This window comes from Copadichromis virginalis, linkage group LG12 (genome assembly GCF_057382275.1).
Source record: "Copadichromis virginalis isolate Kocher_CV1m ecotype Utaka linkage group LG12, C_Virginalis_male_GT1.1, whole genome shotgun sequence".
Taxonomy (NCBI): domain Eukaryota; kingdom Metazoa; phylum Chordata; class Actinopteri; order Cichliformes; family Cichlidae; genus Copadichromis; species Copadichromis virginalis.
The window spans coordinates 40,419,278-40,435,185 of NC_140629.1; positions in this window are offsets into that span (position 1 = coordinate 40,419,278).

Genomic DNA, 15,908 nt, shown 5'->3' on the forward strand with positions numbered 1-15,908 from the left:
TTCTACCCTGCACTGTGCTGGAGCTAATTCTGAAAACCAAAGAAGAGGGAAGGTGGACGGAAATGACACTAAAACTAAAAATATATCGACAACTTAGAAAAATAATTCATATGAGGCAAAATAGAGGTATATACTAAATATTATGTTTTGTACAGCTTCATTATAAGCATTTAATCTATTGCAGTAGATATAACAGTGCATTCCTTTCACTAGTGAAAGCTGGAGAAGACTCAAATGTAAACGGCATCTTTTAAATTAGTCAGCAATACAGATGACAGTCAATGTGTAATATTCAGATTTATTAAAAGGCGATTCATATTGTAAGATAGACCGTACAATAATGCAGACAGTGAAACATCCGTCAGAACCCTGCTCAGGTTGTGGTTGTGGGCGGGTGGGTCCATGGGGGCTCAGCCCTGGTGCAGGGGGTGCATCGGCCAAACTAGGCGGCCCTTCAACTGGCGGGGAGGTTGTTTCATCCTTGCAGGAGTTCACTCTGCAGGTGGGGGAGAGATACAGGAGGGGTGGAGAATGGATTTAACCTGAGTGTCTATTGTATTGTGTTGTCTGGGAGATGATTGAATGACGGGGTGGGTACAGTTTCCTCTGCGTTAGAGTCGAGTGGACATGTCCCGGGTCCTGTGGGGCTTTGTGGTGCTGCTGCCGTGGGCTCCGGTCTGAATGGGCCTGCCCCTTCTTGCTTTGGTGGGTTCCAGAGGGCCCCTCCCTTCCTTTCCTCCCCATCATCAGCTGCCTTCCTCTTCCCGCTCCACCACACCCACCCACACATGCAGGGCTTGGGGTGCAGGTGTGTCACCAGGGTGCAGGGGAGGCATTCCCCCCCTCTGTCCCCTTCTGGCCACCTGTGTCTCAATTTTATTCTGAAACTTAGACATCCACATTACTCATACTTTTATAACACATACATATAGGGCCTTGGGGGTGGGCACGTTAACGGCGTCCAGAGGACCGTCTGTGTATTCAACCTCACTTCTGGCGCTGGCGCCCACCTCTCAAGTTTAAATGCATGTAGGCATTAAGGGTTCTCGGGAGGGGTCGTGCTAACACCTGCTGCTCTCTGGCAGCAGCACCATGGCCTCCCATGTTTTAAATACAATTTAGAACAGCACACAGAAACACTACACATGAGCGGGAGGAGGGAGGTTTGGGGTCTTCACTCACCCCCGTTCTTTGTTCGCCATCGGGGCAGAGGTGCTAGATGTCCAAATGGGGTTTGGGGTGCGGGGCTTCCCTGCAACATTCAATTTTTAGGATTTAGTGTTATTTACTGTTAGCTACATTAATGCAATGGTGTTGTGTTTATTATGTTCTCTTTTTTTGCTTGTATTAAACCCAATTCTTTTTTCTTCTACTGGACAGAGAGAACACGAGTCAGTTGGTCAAAGTATTTATAATTATTTAATTCAATGTCTAAGGCACTTGGAAAGAAAAGCGTCTGGACTTCTTTGAGTTGCTTGAAGACGTTTCACCTCTCATCCGAGAAGCTTCTTCAGTTCTAAGGTCAAATGGTGGAGAGTGTCTGTCCACTCACATCCTGGGCCATCTGACCTCAGGAAATCACATGATAAGGTGGGGCCAGGTTTCACAATGAGCTCACCCGAAACCCTTGCTGATTGGGACCCACACCCACACGGCGGGTCCGCACTTTGTGTTCACGCCCTTTTTGCGCTGATTCTAAAGCTGTTAGTTTGATCTCTCCAAACAATATTGACTGAACCAGCAGAAAAAGAAGATCCAAACTAAGCTTCACATAAACATCGTCATGAATTCACTCTGACTTTTGCTGTTTTGCTTCCACCACAATAAAATCACACTTCATGCACAGCTCTCTTTCTCTCTCTCTCTCTCTGTACTTCAAGAACAGTTTCCCGTCTATCCCCGAAATCTGTTTTCTGCATTATTCGCTTGCTTGTTGCGCACAAGTCTACCGTTGTTTACAGCGCTGTCAGCTGATGTTTTTTTTCCCTTTTACGTTCTTCCGAAAAGAAAACCGAATTTCTGCCGTTCAATACTGAACAAATTTAAACTTTTTAAAATTATGCAAAATGCAAAACGCCGTGTCTCTAATAAAACCGCTGTAACGTCAGAGGTAATGTTTATATGTTGATTAATGGTTTTCTTTCGTTTTTGATGTACTGCAGAATATTTTTATAAAATCCCAGGCCAGGAAAATCACCTTCATGTTTTTCTGTGTTTTGTCTTCAGCTACTTTGACACAAAGGCCTCTGCTGTGATGCTCACACCTTTGATAAAGTCTTGCGTGTGCCAGCTTCCTTTTTATAGATACAAAAACATGTAAATGTACCGATCTGAATTATAATATTTCTGACTGTCAAAATTTCCCAGATTCAAATCGAATTGAATCAAATTGAATCGAATCGTGGATCGAATCGATTTGATTCTAGAAATCAGTGACGATACCCAGCCCTAGTGTATATATATATATATATATATATATATGAAGCCTATACTTTAATCTCAATAACTGTACAGTACTCTGTTTTTGTAACTATTGTCCATGATGTAAATTTTTTTCCTGTAAAAATTGTGTGTGTTTCTGTTCTGTGTGTATATTTGCTTTCATTCTGCTGCTGTTACAACCAAATTTCCCCTTGTGGGACAACTAAAGGATTATTCTATTCTAACTAACTGAAATTATTTACTGAATTTGGAAAGCTAACTACAAATGATATAAAAATATAGGTGAAATATTCTTAGTTTTAGTATTTGTTAGTTGGGTTAAGTTTGTTATAACAGCCTGATGAAGCTTTGACGAGATGGCTTTTTGAGTAAAGGTTTAACTACAGCCAGCTTGAAGGCCTGTGGTACATAGCCGATCATTAGAGATAGGTTGATCATATTTAAGATTGAAGAATTAATTAATGGCAGGACTTCTTTGAGCAGTTTTGTAGGAATGGGGTCTAAAAGACACGTTGATGGTTTGGAGGAAGTAATTATTGAAGTTAACTCAGAAAGATCAATTAGAGAAAAAGAGTCTAACTTAACATCAATGGTACTAAGAGTAGCTGTAGATAATATTACATCTGTGGGATGATTACTGGTAATTTTTTCTCTAATGATAAAAATTTTATTTGTGAAGAAGTTCATGAAGTCATTACCAGTTAACGTTAAAGGGATGGTTGGCTCAAAAGAGCTCTGACTGTTTGTCAGCCTGGCTACAGAGCTGAAGAGAAACCTGGGGTTGTTCTTATTTTCTTCAATCAGTGATGAATAGTAAGATGTTCTGGCTTTGCGGAGGGCTTTCTTATAAAGCAGCAAACTATTTCTCCAGGCTAAATGATGATCCTCTAGATTTGTGACACGCCATTTCCTCTCCAGATTACGAGTCATCTGCTTTAGGGTACGTGTTTCAGAATTATACCACGGAGTCAAATACTTCTGATTAGAGACCTTAGTTTTCACAGGAGCTACAGTATCCAGAGTCGTACGTAGTGAGGAGGTGAAATTATTAACAAGATGATCGACCTCTGTTGGGGTAGCGTTCAGATAGCTGCTCTGCTCTGTGTTGGTACAGGGCATTTAAGATGATAACAGTGGGTGGATTATATTCTTAAACTTAGTTACAGCGCTTTCAGAAAGACATCTACTGTGATAAAGTCTACTCTCCACCGCTGTGTAATCAATTATTGTAAATGTAAATGTTATCAGGAAATGATCAGACAGCAGAGGGTTTTCAGGAAACACTGTTAAATGTTCAGTTTCTATGCCATATGTTAAAACAAGATCTAGAGTGTGATTAAAGTGGTGGGTGGGTTCTTTTACATTTTGAGAGAAGCCAATTGAGTCTAATAACAGATTAAATGCCATGTTGAGGCTGTCATTTTTAGCATCTACATGGATGTTAAAATCACCCACAATAATTATTTTATCTGAGCTCAGAACTAAATTAGATATAAAGTCTGAGAAATCAGACAGAAACTCTGTGTAAGGCCCAGGTGGACGATAGATGATAACAAGTAAGACTGGTTTCTGAGTTTCACAGCTGGGGTGGACAATGTTAAGCATCAGGCTTTCAAATGAATTAAAAGTCTGTCTTGGTCTTTCATTAATTAATAGGCTGGTGTGAAAAATTGCTGCCACACCTCCCCCTCGGCCTGTGCTTCGAGGTTTCTGGTAGTTAGAATGACTCGGGGTGTTGATTCATTTAAACTAACATAATCATCCTGCTGCAACCAGGTTTCTGTAAGGCAGAGTAAATCGATCTGTTGATCAATTATTAAGTCATGTACTATCAGAGACTTGGAGGAGAGAGACCTAATATTTAATAATCCACATTTCACTGTTTTACTCTTTGGTTCAGATGTGGATACTGTATTGTTCTTTCTTTGTGATTGTTTATGTTTAAGTTGTTTGTTGCTGGTTTTTAGTTTGTTTTTTGTCTGTTTGGGAGCTGACACAGTCTCTATGGAGATGGGTGTTTGGGGGGTAGCAGGGGGAGAGAAGCTGCAAGAGTTGAATACACAAACGTCTTTTGGACGCTGTATAACCTGCCCACCCCCAAGGTACTATATGTATGTGTTATAATAGTGTGAGTAATGTAGATTTCTAGGTTATGGAATAAAATTCAGGCACAGGCAGTCAGAAGGAAACAGAGGGGAAATGCCCCCCCTGCACTCCGGTGACACAACTGCACCCCAAGGCCCTGCATGTGTGGGTGGGTGTGGTGGAGCGGGAAGAGGAAGGCAGCTGATGATGGGGAGGAAAGGAAGGGAGGGGCCATCTGGAACCCACCAAAGCAAGAGGGGGCAGGCCCTTTCAGACTGGAGCCCACGGCAGCAGCACCACAAAGCCCCACATGACCCGGATGCATTGTTTCTGACGGAGACCTGGATTCACCCTGGTTAGTTGCTGTCCTTCTCTGAGCTACCCCCTCCTTACTGTGTCTTTTTTAGTTAACCCAGACCCACTGGTAAAGGTCTAGCCTTGGTTATTAAACATAAACTTAATGTGTGGCATCTGCCCTCCCCTACATACCCCAGTTTTGAAGTTCAAGTTTTGGAACTGGCTGGACCCCCCCCCCCGACAAATGCTTGCTGACAATGCAGAATCTGTAATTAACTGTTCTATATCGCTTACGACTGATGATTATGCTAATTCTCTGATATCTACATGCTCTCATATCCTTTTTTTGCCTTTCATTCTTTTCTTTTTTTTTTTTGCCTGTCCCGTTTGGCTCTTTTGCCATCAGAATTATTGTCTAAAGGTGAAGAAAGATGCCCAACGGATTTACTTTTCCAAATGGTGTCACAAACAAGAATGCAGGGGACTCAAGAGCGGACTCAATTGCTCAAACTATGTACAATTTATTGAAAGAAAAAGGAACGTAAACAAGACTGGGTCTAACAGAAATCATTCGCAGGAACTGAGGGAGGCCCAAGGGCGGCGAAACGACGTTGATCACAAGGAGAACACGGGCAGGAACTTTTGAAAACACCGGCTATTAGGCGGGGAAGGGGTTGCTGTGGGAGCCAGGGATGGTTGAGAGTGTGGGGAGGCTGGTCCAGGTTCCAAGGTGTCCCTGGGAGTTGAAGTACGAGCTGGAGGGCAGGCTGAGGAGAAGGTGAGTGTGTGGTCCTGGGGTTCTAGGCAGACTGGAGAACGGGATGGAAACAGAACCAGCGCTGCTGATGAGTACGACAGGTGATGAATCTGGAGAACACAGGAGATGGAGAAACACATTCACCCACGATCCAAGCACACAGAGTCCGAGCACAGAAGAGGCCAAGTTTACCACGGGTGGTAGCAGGACGAACTGGCGAGGAGTGGCAGGCAGTGCTGGCTTAAAAACACTCTAGATGGAGGCCCGGAAATTGAAAGCAGGTGATGAGCTGGCCAACTCCACCCCAGGGGATGGACAACCGGAACCTGTACTACACCCGACCAGACACTCCCACAATATATGACAAATGGACCATCCCAGCCTTGCTGTAATGGTCTATTTGATTCACCTTTTATTGTTTATTTTCTTTTATTTTCACTTGCTGAATATGGGACAGACTTGACTGGGGAAAAGAAAGGGAGAAAGAAAGAGGGAAAGAAAAACAGCTGAGAAGAGGGACGGGGGAGAAGGGGAAAAAACAAAAACCAACAAAATAAGCAGACAAAAAATACATATATCGATCACCTGGATCACCTGTTGAGAAAGAAAAAAGAAAACAAGCAGAAGAAAAAAAAGTGGCCCCGAGCGAGCCCCAGGCTCCAGGCCCCGATAAGCAGCCACCAAGGAGTGAGCCGCTCTCATATCTTTGAGGCCGTTGCCCCTGTTAAGGTGAAACGTCCCAGAAATCACTCTCAAATTTGGTTAAATGATACTACATGCGCCTTACGTCGTGCCTGCCGTCGAGCTGAGAGAATATGGAAGAAAGACAGGCTCCAAGTTTCAAGACACCGTGGAACACAGACGAACTAGCAACAGGCAGGAGAACACACAGGGTTTAAATACACATAGCAGCAATCAAGGGATGAGCAACAGGAGGGGGAACACACCTGGGAAAAATCAAAGCTGACGGGACAGGGGAACGTAAACTGAACACACTCACATGAGACAGAGACCTTCAGAATAAAACAGGAAACTCACAGACACAGAACCAGACAAGACACTGACCTAAACAGGCAGATTCACAAACAGACAGTGTGACACCATAGACAGACATAACACAGAAGTGGGACCAGGGCAAGCACAGAACAGAAACCTAACAAATGGCAAAGCATAACAGAATACATACTAAGTTCTGCATAAACCTAACGTCCCCTTCTGAGGCAGTCTTACTTGCTTGATTACCCATTGCAATGATAACAATTAGTGCTTCAGACTGTTCCACACTCACTCAAACGAACGCGCACACACACACTTAACATAAAATAGGCCTACACAGACTAGACAACGTGTCACCCCAGGTGACGAGCCTTCCTTTGCATTTCCCGGACACAAGGCTCTGCACAGTCCTGAACTGTGGCTTAAGACTTTGTTCATCACCCCAGGTGACAGGCCCCTCTTTTGCGTGTCCTGGACACAGGGCCTCACGATCCTAGATCGTGGCTCTCTCAGAGAGACTTCCAGTAGTTCAAACTACTCTACGTATACGTAAAACTTAGGACTGTCTTAAAGGTGATGAGAGTTGAAATGCAACTTACAGTAATTCATCGTATTGATGATATTTAGAAGAAACAGTAAATGGTAAATGGCCTGTATTTATATAGCGCTTTACTAGTCAGTGACACAGAGCATTGATGTTCAGACATGCAGTGGCACCGAGTCCAAGACAAGCTGCTGTCAGAGGACAGTAACGTTCATTCATGCAACTGTTTCCTCAAAATAACTTCCTACATCCGTGTACGATGGCCAAACACGGTGACAATGAAGGAATCTTGATCTTAATCTTATCATCACAAACTGCCTGAGAAAAACAAACCAGCATCAACCTGTTTAACAGAAAACCTCTGAGACCACAGACTGATGAATAGGATCAGGTCGCTGACAGAGAGGTTTATCAGGTTTATTTCTTATACAGAGCGAAGTGCCTGCAGGTGATCTGACAGTTTAAAGCAGGAGGTAAAGAGTCTTACTTCATGAGTGTGAGTAGAAAGTTGTGAAAGATAAAGAATCAGACAGAATATAAACAGAGTTTCATGGATGGAACAAGTTGGCCTATAATGCCCTCTGTATCATATTTGATACATGAGTTTCTGAGACCTCTATCTCATCAACATGATCAATACTTGCCATAATTTCAAAATGTTATGGACAAAACTCTTTTTTTTTTGTCGAAAATTAACATTGTTATTAACAAAAAGTTGCCGAAAACGCCCAATGTATTAAATGAGATATAAAAAATATATAATGAATATATAATAAAAATACATCACACACAACATGATATAGCAAAAACATTTTTTGTGGATTTTGTTATACTAGTTAATAAACTTCTCAGTTCCAAAAAATCAGAATTTTCTGGCTATTTTTTGATGTGTTGGATCTTACAGGGTTAAAGTGATGAGATGAATTAAATGTATAACATGACCTGCAGAGAGTCTCAAAGGTTTTATGCTTCCATAAGTATAGTTAGTCTCATATAGTTATCTAGTTTTTCATCTTTTCCATAATTGTGTTTTTATTTTTGATGCACAGGGAAGTGAATGCTTTACTTTGATCCTTTTTCTGCCCCACAGCAATCACACATACCTCACACATATCACAATCCATAATTTACTCTGATCAATTCTCATAATTTGTGTTAATGACATTCTGCTGTGTTAATGTGCAAATGGTCTTCATGAGCCCAGCTATAAACTTCATTTTAATCATAAAAATAGTGGGTACAATAATTTCCTCAGTCCACGTCTCCAACATCTGCTTATAAATTTACAGGAAATGCTTCATTGGTGTGGAGAGGAGAACGGAAAGTTATTCACATATTTGTTCACATTAGTGGCTTTGCTGTGATCCTAATCTGCATGCTGTGATGTTTCACAGTGAACTGACAGACTTCTAGCTGCAGAAGCTCTGAGAGATGATTGTAGATTCAGATCATAGCCGAGTGTTCAAGTAAATAAAGTGTTTCTAGATTGCTGTATGTTTCTACCCTGCACTGTGCTGGAGCTAATTCTGAAAACCAAAGAAGAGGGAAGGTGGACGGAAATGACACTAAAACTAAAAATATATCGACAACTTAGAAAAATAATTCATATGAGGCAAAATAGAGGTATATACTAAATATTATGTTTTGTACAGCTTCATTATAAGCATTTAATCTATTGCAGTAGATATAACAGTGCATTCCTTTCACTAGTGAAAGCTGGAGAAGACTCAAATGTAAACGGCATCTTTTAAATTAGTCAGCAATACAGATGACAGTCAATGTGTAATATTCAGATTTATTAAAAGGCGATTCATATTGTAAGATAGACCGTACAATAATGCAGACAGTGAAACATCCGTCAGAACCCTGCTCAGGTTGTGGTTGTGGGCGGGTGGGTCCATGGGGGCTCAGCCCTGGTGCAGGGGGTGCATCGGCCAAACTAGGCGGCCCTTCAACTGGCGGGGAGGTTGTTTCATCCTTGCAGGAGTTCACTCTGCAGGTGGGGGAGAGATACAGGAGGGGTGGAGAATGGATTTAACCTGAGTGTCTATTGTATTGTGTTGTCTGGGAGATGATTGAATGACGGGGTGGGTACAGTTTCCTCTGCGTTAGAGTCGAGTGGACATGTCCCGGGTCCTGTGGGGCTTTGTGGTGCTGCTGCCGTGGGCTCCGGTCTGAATGGGCCTGCCCCTTCTTGCTTTGGTGGGTTCCAGAGGGCCCCTCCCTTCCTTTCCTCCCCATCATCAGCTGCCTTCCTCTTCCCGCTCCACCACACCCACCCACACATGCAGGGCTTGGGGTGCAGGTGTGTCACCAGGGTGCAGGGGAGGCATTCCCCCCCTCTGTCCCCTTCTGGCCACCTGTGTCTCAATTTTATTCTGAAACTTAGACATCCACATTACTCATACTTTTATAACACATACATATAGGGCCTTGGGGGTGGGCACGTTAACGGCGTCCAGAGGACCGTCTGTGTATTCAACCTCACTTCTGGCGCTGGCGCCCACCTCTCAAGTTTAAATGCATGTAGGCATTAAGGGTTCTCGGGAGGGGTCGTGCTAACACCTGCTGCTCTCTGGCAGCAGCACCATGGCCTCCCATGTTTTAAATACAATTTAGAACAGCACACAGAAACACTACACATGAGCGGGAGGAGGGAGGTTTGGGGTCTTCACTCACCCCCGTTCTTTGTTCGCCATCGGGGCAGAGGTGCTAGATGTCCAAATGGGGTTTGGGGTGCGGGGCTTCCCTGCAACATTCAATTTTTAGGATTTAGTGTTATTTACTGTTAGCTACATTAATGCAATGGTGTTGTGTTTATTATGTTCTCTTTTTTTGCTTGTATTAAACCCAATTCTTTTTTCTTCTACTGGACAGAGAGAACACGAGTCAGTTGGTCAAAGTATTTATAATTATTTAATTCAATGTCTAAGGCACTTGGAAAGAAAAGCGTCTGGACTTCTTTGAGTTGCTTGAAGACGTTTCACCTCTCATCCGAGAAGCTTCTTCAGTTCTAAGGTCAAATGGTGGAGAGTGTCTGTCCACTCACATCCTGGGCCATCTGACCTCAGGAAATCACATGATAAGGTGGGGCCAGGTTTCACAATGAGCTCACCCGAAACCCTTGCTGATTGGGACCCACACCCACACGGCGGGTCCGCACTTTGTGTTCACGCCCTTTTTGCGCTGATTCTAAAGCTGTTAGTTTGATCTCTCCAAACAATATTGACTGAACCAGCAGAAAAAGAAGATCCAAACTAAGCTTCACATAAACATCGTCATGAATTCACTCTGACTTTTGCTGTTTTGCTTCCACCACAATAAAATCACACTTCATGCACAGCTCTCTTTCTCTCTCTCTCTCTCTGTACTTCAAGAACAGTTTCCCGTCTATCCCCGAAATCTGTTTTCTGCATTATTCGCTTGCTTGTTGCGCACAAGTCTACCGTTGTTTACAGCGCTGTCAGCTGATGTTTTTTTTCCCTTTTACGTTCTTCCGAAAAGAAAACCGAATTTCTGCCGTTCAATACTGAACAAATTTAAACTTTTTAAAATTATGCAAAATGCAAAACGCCGTGTCTCTAATAAAACCGCTGTAACGTCAGAGGTAATGTTTATATGTTGATTAATGGTTTTCTTTCGTTTTTGATGTACTGCAGAATATTTTTATAAAATCCCAGGCCAGGAAAATCACCTTCATGTTTTTCTGTGTTTTGTCTTCAGCTACTTTGACACAAAGGCCTCTGCTGTGATGCTCACACCTTTGATAAAGTCTTGCGTGTGCCAGCTTCCTTTTTATAGATACAAAAACATGTAAATGTACCGATCTGAATTATAATATTTCTGACTGTCAAAATTTCCCAGATTCAAATCGAATTGAATCAAATTGAATCGAATCGTGGATCGAATCGATTTGATTCTAGAAATCAGTGACGATACCCAGCCCTAGTGTATATATATATATATATATATATATATGAAGCCTATACTTTAATCTCAATAACTGTACAGTACTCTGTTTTTGTAACTATTGTCCATGATGTAAATTTTTTTCCTGTAAAAATTGTGTGTGTTTCTGTTCTGTGTGTATATTTGCTTTCATTCTGCTGCTGTTACAACCAAATTTCCCCTTGTGGGACAACTAAAGGATTATTCTATTCTAACTAACTGAAATTATTTACTGAATTTGGAAAGCTAACTACAAATGATATAAAAATATAGGTGAAATATTCTTAGTTTTAGTATTTGTTAGTTGGGTTAAGTTTGTTATAACAGCCTGATGAAGCTTTGACGAGATGGCTTTTTGAGTAAAGGTTTAACTACAGCCAGCTTGAAGGCCTGTGGTACATAGCCGATCATTAGAGATAGGTTGATCATATTTAAGATTGAAGAATTAATTAATGGCAGGACTTCTTTGAGCAGTTTTGTAGGAATGGGGTCTAAAAGACACGTTGATGGTTTGGAGGAAGTAATTATTGAAGTTAACTCAGAAAGATCAATTAGAGAAAAAGAGTCTAACTTAACATCAATGGTACTAAGAGTAGCTGTAGATAATATTACATCTGTGGGATGATTACTGGTAATTTTTTCTCTAATGATAAAAATTTTATTTGTGAAGAAGTTCATGAAGTCATTACCAGTTAACGTTAAAGGGATGGTTGGCTCAAAAGAGCTCTGACTGTTTGTCAGCCTGGCTACAGAGCTGAAGAGAAACCTGGGGTTGTTCTTATTTTCTTCAATCAGTGATGAATAGTAAGATGTTCTGGCTTTGCGGAGGGCTTTCTTATAAAGCAGCAAACTATTTCTCCAGGCTAAATGATGATCCTCTAGATTTGTGACACGCCATTTCCTCTCCAGATTACGAGTCATCTGCTTTAGGGTACGTGTTTCAGAATTATACCACGGAGTCAAATACTTCTGATTAGAGACCTTAGTTTTCACAGGAGCTACAGTATCCAGAGTCGTACGTAGTGAGGAGGTGAAATTATTAACAAGATGATCGACCTCTGTTGGGGTAGCGTTCAGATAGCTGCTCTGCTCTGTGTTGGTACAGGGCATTTAAGATGATAACAGTGGGTGGATTATATTCTTAAACTTAGTTACAGCGCTTTCAGAAAGACATCTACTGTGATAAAGTCTACTCTCCACCGCTGTGTAATCAATTATTGTAAATGTAAATGTTATCAGGAAATGATCAGACAGCAGAGGGTTTTCAGGAAACACTGTTAAATGTTCAGTTTCTATGCCATATGTTAAAACAAGATCTAGAGTGTGATTAAAGTGGTGGGTGGGTTCTTTTACATTTTGAGAGAAGCCAATTGAGTCTAATAACAGATTAAATGCCATGTTGAGGCTGTCATTTTTAGCATCTACATGGATGTTAAAATCACCCACAATAATTATTTTATCTGAGCTCAGAACTAAATTAGATATAAAGTCTGAGAAATCAGACAGAAACTCTGTGTAAGGCCCAGGTGGACGATAGATGATAACAAGTAAGACTGGTTTCTGAGTTTCACAGCTGGGGTGGACAATGTTAAGCATCAGGCTTTCAAATGAATTAAAAGTCTGTCTTGGTCTTTCATTAATTAATAGGCTGGTGTGAAAAATTGCTGCCACACCTCCCCCTCGGCCTGTGCTTCGAGGTTTCTGGTAGTTAGAATGACTCGGGGTGTTGATTCATTTAAACTAACATAATCATCCTGCTGCAACCAGGTTTCTGTAAGGCAGAGTAAATCGATCTGTTGATCAATTATTAAGTCATGTACTATCAGAGACTTGGAGGAGAGAGACCTAATATTTAATAATCCACATTTCACTGTTTTACTCTTTGGTTCAGATGTGGATACTGTATTGTTCTTTCTTTGTGATTGTTTATGTTTAAGTTGTTTGTTGCTGGTTTTTAGTTTGTTTTTTGTCTGTTTGGGAGCTGACACAGTCTCTATGGAGATGGGTGTTTGGGGGGTAGCAGGGGGAGAGAAGCTGCAAGAGTTGAATACACAAACGTCTTTTGGACGCTGTATAACCTGCCCACCCCCAAGGTACTATATGTATGTGTTATAATAGTGTGAGTAATGTAGATTTCTAGGTTATGGAATAAAATTCAGGCACAGGCAGTCAGAAGGAAACAGAGGGGAAATGCCCCCCCTGCACTCCGGTGACACAACTGCACCCCAAGGCCCTGCATGTGTGGGTGGGTGTGGTGGAGCGGGAAGAGGAAGGCAGCTGATGATGGGGAGGAAAGGAAGGGAGGGGCCATCTGGAACCCACCAAAGCAAGAGGGGGCAGGCCCTTTCAGACTGGAGCCCACGGCAGCAGCACCACAAAGCCCCACATGACCCGGATGCATTGTTTCTGACGGAGACCTGGATTCACCCTGGTTAGTTGCTGTCCTTCTCTGAGCTACCCCCTCCTTACTGTGTCTTTTTTAGTTAACCCAGACCCACTGGTAAAGGTCTAGCCTTGGTTATTAAACATAAACTTAATGTGTGGCATCTGCCCTCCCCTACATACCCCAGTTTTGAAGTTCAAGTTTTGGAACTGGCTGGACCCCCCCCCCCGACAAATGCTTGCTGACAATGCAGAATCTGTAATTAACTGTTCTATATCGCTTACGACTGATGATTATGCTAATTCTCTGATATCTACATGCTCTCATATCCTTTTTTTGCCTTTCATTCTTTTCTTTTTTTTTTTTGCCTGTCCCGTTTGGCTCTTTTGCCATCAGAATTATTGTCTAAAGGTGAAGAAAGATGCCCAACGGATTTACTTTTCCAAATGGTGTCACAAACAAGAATGCAGGGGACTCAAGAGCGGACTCAATTGCTCAAACTATGTACAATTTATTGAAAGAAAAAGGAACGTAAACAAGACTGGGTCTAACAGAAATCATTCGCAGGAACTGAGGGAGGCCCAAGGGCGGCGAAACGACGTTGATCACAAGGAGAACACGGGCAGGAACTTTTGAAAACACCGGCTATTAGGCGGGGAAGGGGTTGCTGTGGGAGCCAGGGATGGTTGAGAGTGTGGGGAGGCTGGTCCAGGTTCCAAGGTGTCCCTGGGAGTTGAAGTACGAGCTGGAGGGCAGGCTGAGGAGAAGGTGAGTGTGTGGTCCTGGGGTTCTAGGCAGACTGGAGAACGGGATGGAAACAGAACCAGCGCTGCTGATGAGTACGACAGGTGATGAATCTGGAGAACACAGGAGATGGAGAAACACATTCACCCACGATCCAAGCACACAGAGTCCGAGCACAGAAGAGGCCAAGTTTACCACGGGTGGTAGCAGGACGAACTGGCGAGGAGTGGCAGGCAGTGCTGGCTTAAAAACACTCTAGATGGAGGCCCGGAAATTGAAAGCAGGTGATGAGCTGGCCAACTCCACCCCAGGGGATGGACAACCGGAACCTGTACTACACCCGACCAGACACTCCCACAATATATGACAAATGGACCATCCCAGCCTTGCTGTAATGGTCTATTTGATTCACCTTTTATTGTTTATTTTCTTTTATTTTCACTTGCTGAATATGGGACAGACTTGACTGGGGAAAAGAAAGGGAGAAAGAAAGAGGGAAAGAAAAACAGCTGAGAAGAGGGACGGGGGAGAAGGGGAAAAAACAAAAACCAACAAAATAAGCAGACAAAAAATACATATATCGATCACCTGGATCACCTGTTGAGAAAGAAAAAAGAAAACAAGCAGAAGAAAAAAAAGTGGCCCCGAGCGAGCCCCAGGCTCCAGGCCCCGATAAGCAGCCACCAAGGAGTGAGCCGCTCTCATATCTTTGAGGCCGTTGCCCCTGTTAAGGTGAAACGTCCCAGAAATCACTCTCAAATTTGGTTAAATGATACTACATGCGCCTTACGTCGTGCCTGCCGTCGAGCTGAGAGAATATGGAAGAAAGACAGGCTCCAAGTTTCAAGACACCGTGGAACACAGACGAACTAGCAACAGGCAGGAGAACACACAGGGTTTAAATACACATAGCAGCAATCAAGGGATGAGCAACAGGAGGGGGAACACACCTGGGAAAAATCAAAGCTGACGGGACAGGGGAACGTAAACTGAACACACTCACATGAGACAGAGACCTTCAGAATAAAACAGGAAACTCACAGACACAGAACCAGACAAGACACTGACCTAAACAGGCAGATTCACAAACAGACAGTGTGACACCATAGACAGACATAACACAGAAGTGGGACCAGGGCAAGCACAGAACAGAAACCTAACAAATGGCAAAGCATAACAGAATACATACTAAGTTCTGCATAAACCTAACGTCCCCTTCTGAGGCAGTCTTACTTGCTTGATTACCCATTGCAATGATAACAATTAGTGCTTCAGACTGTTCCACACTCACTCAAACGAACGCGCACACACACACTTAACATAAAATAGGCCTACACAGACTAGACAACGTGTCACCCCAGGTGACGAGCCTTCCTTTGCATTTCCCGGACACAAGGCTCTGCACAGTCCTGAACTGTGGCTTAAGACTTTGTTCATCACCCCAGGTGACAGGCCCCTCTTTTGCGTGTCCTGGACACAGGGCCTCACGATCCTAGATCGTGGCTCTCTCAGAGAGACTTCCAGTAGTTCAAACTACTCTACGTATACGTAAAACTTAGGACTGTCTTAAAGGTGATGAGAGTTGAAATGCAACTTACAGTAATTCATCGTATTGATGATATTTAGAAGAAACAGTAAATGGTAAATGGCCTGTATTTATATAGCGCTTTACTAGTCAGTGACACAGAGCATTGATGTTCAGACATGCAGTG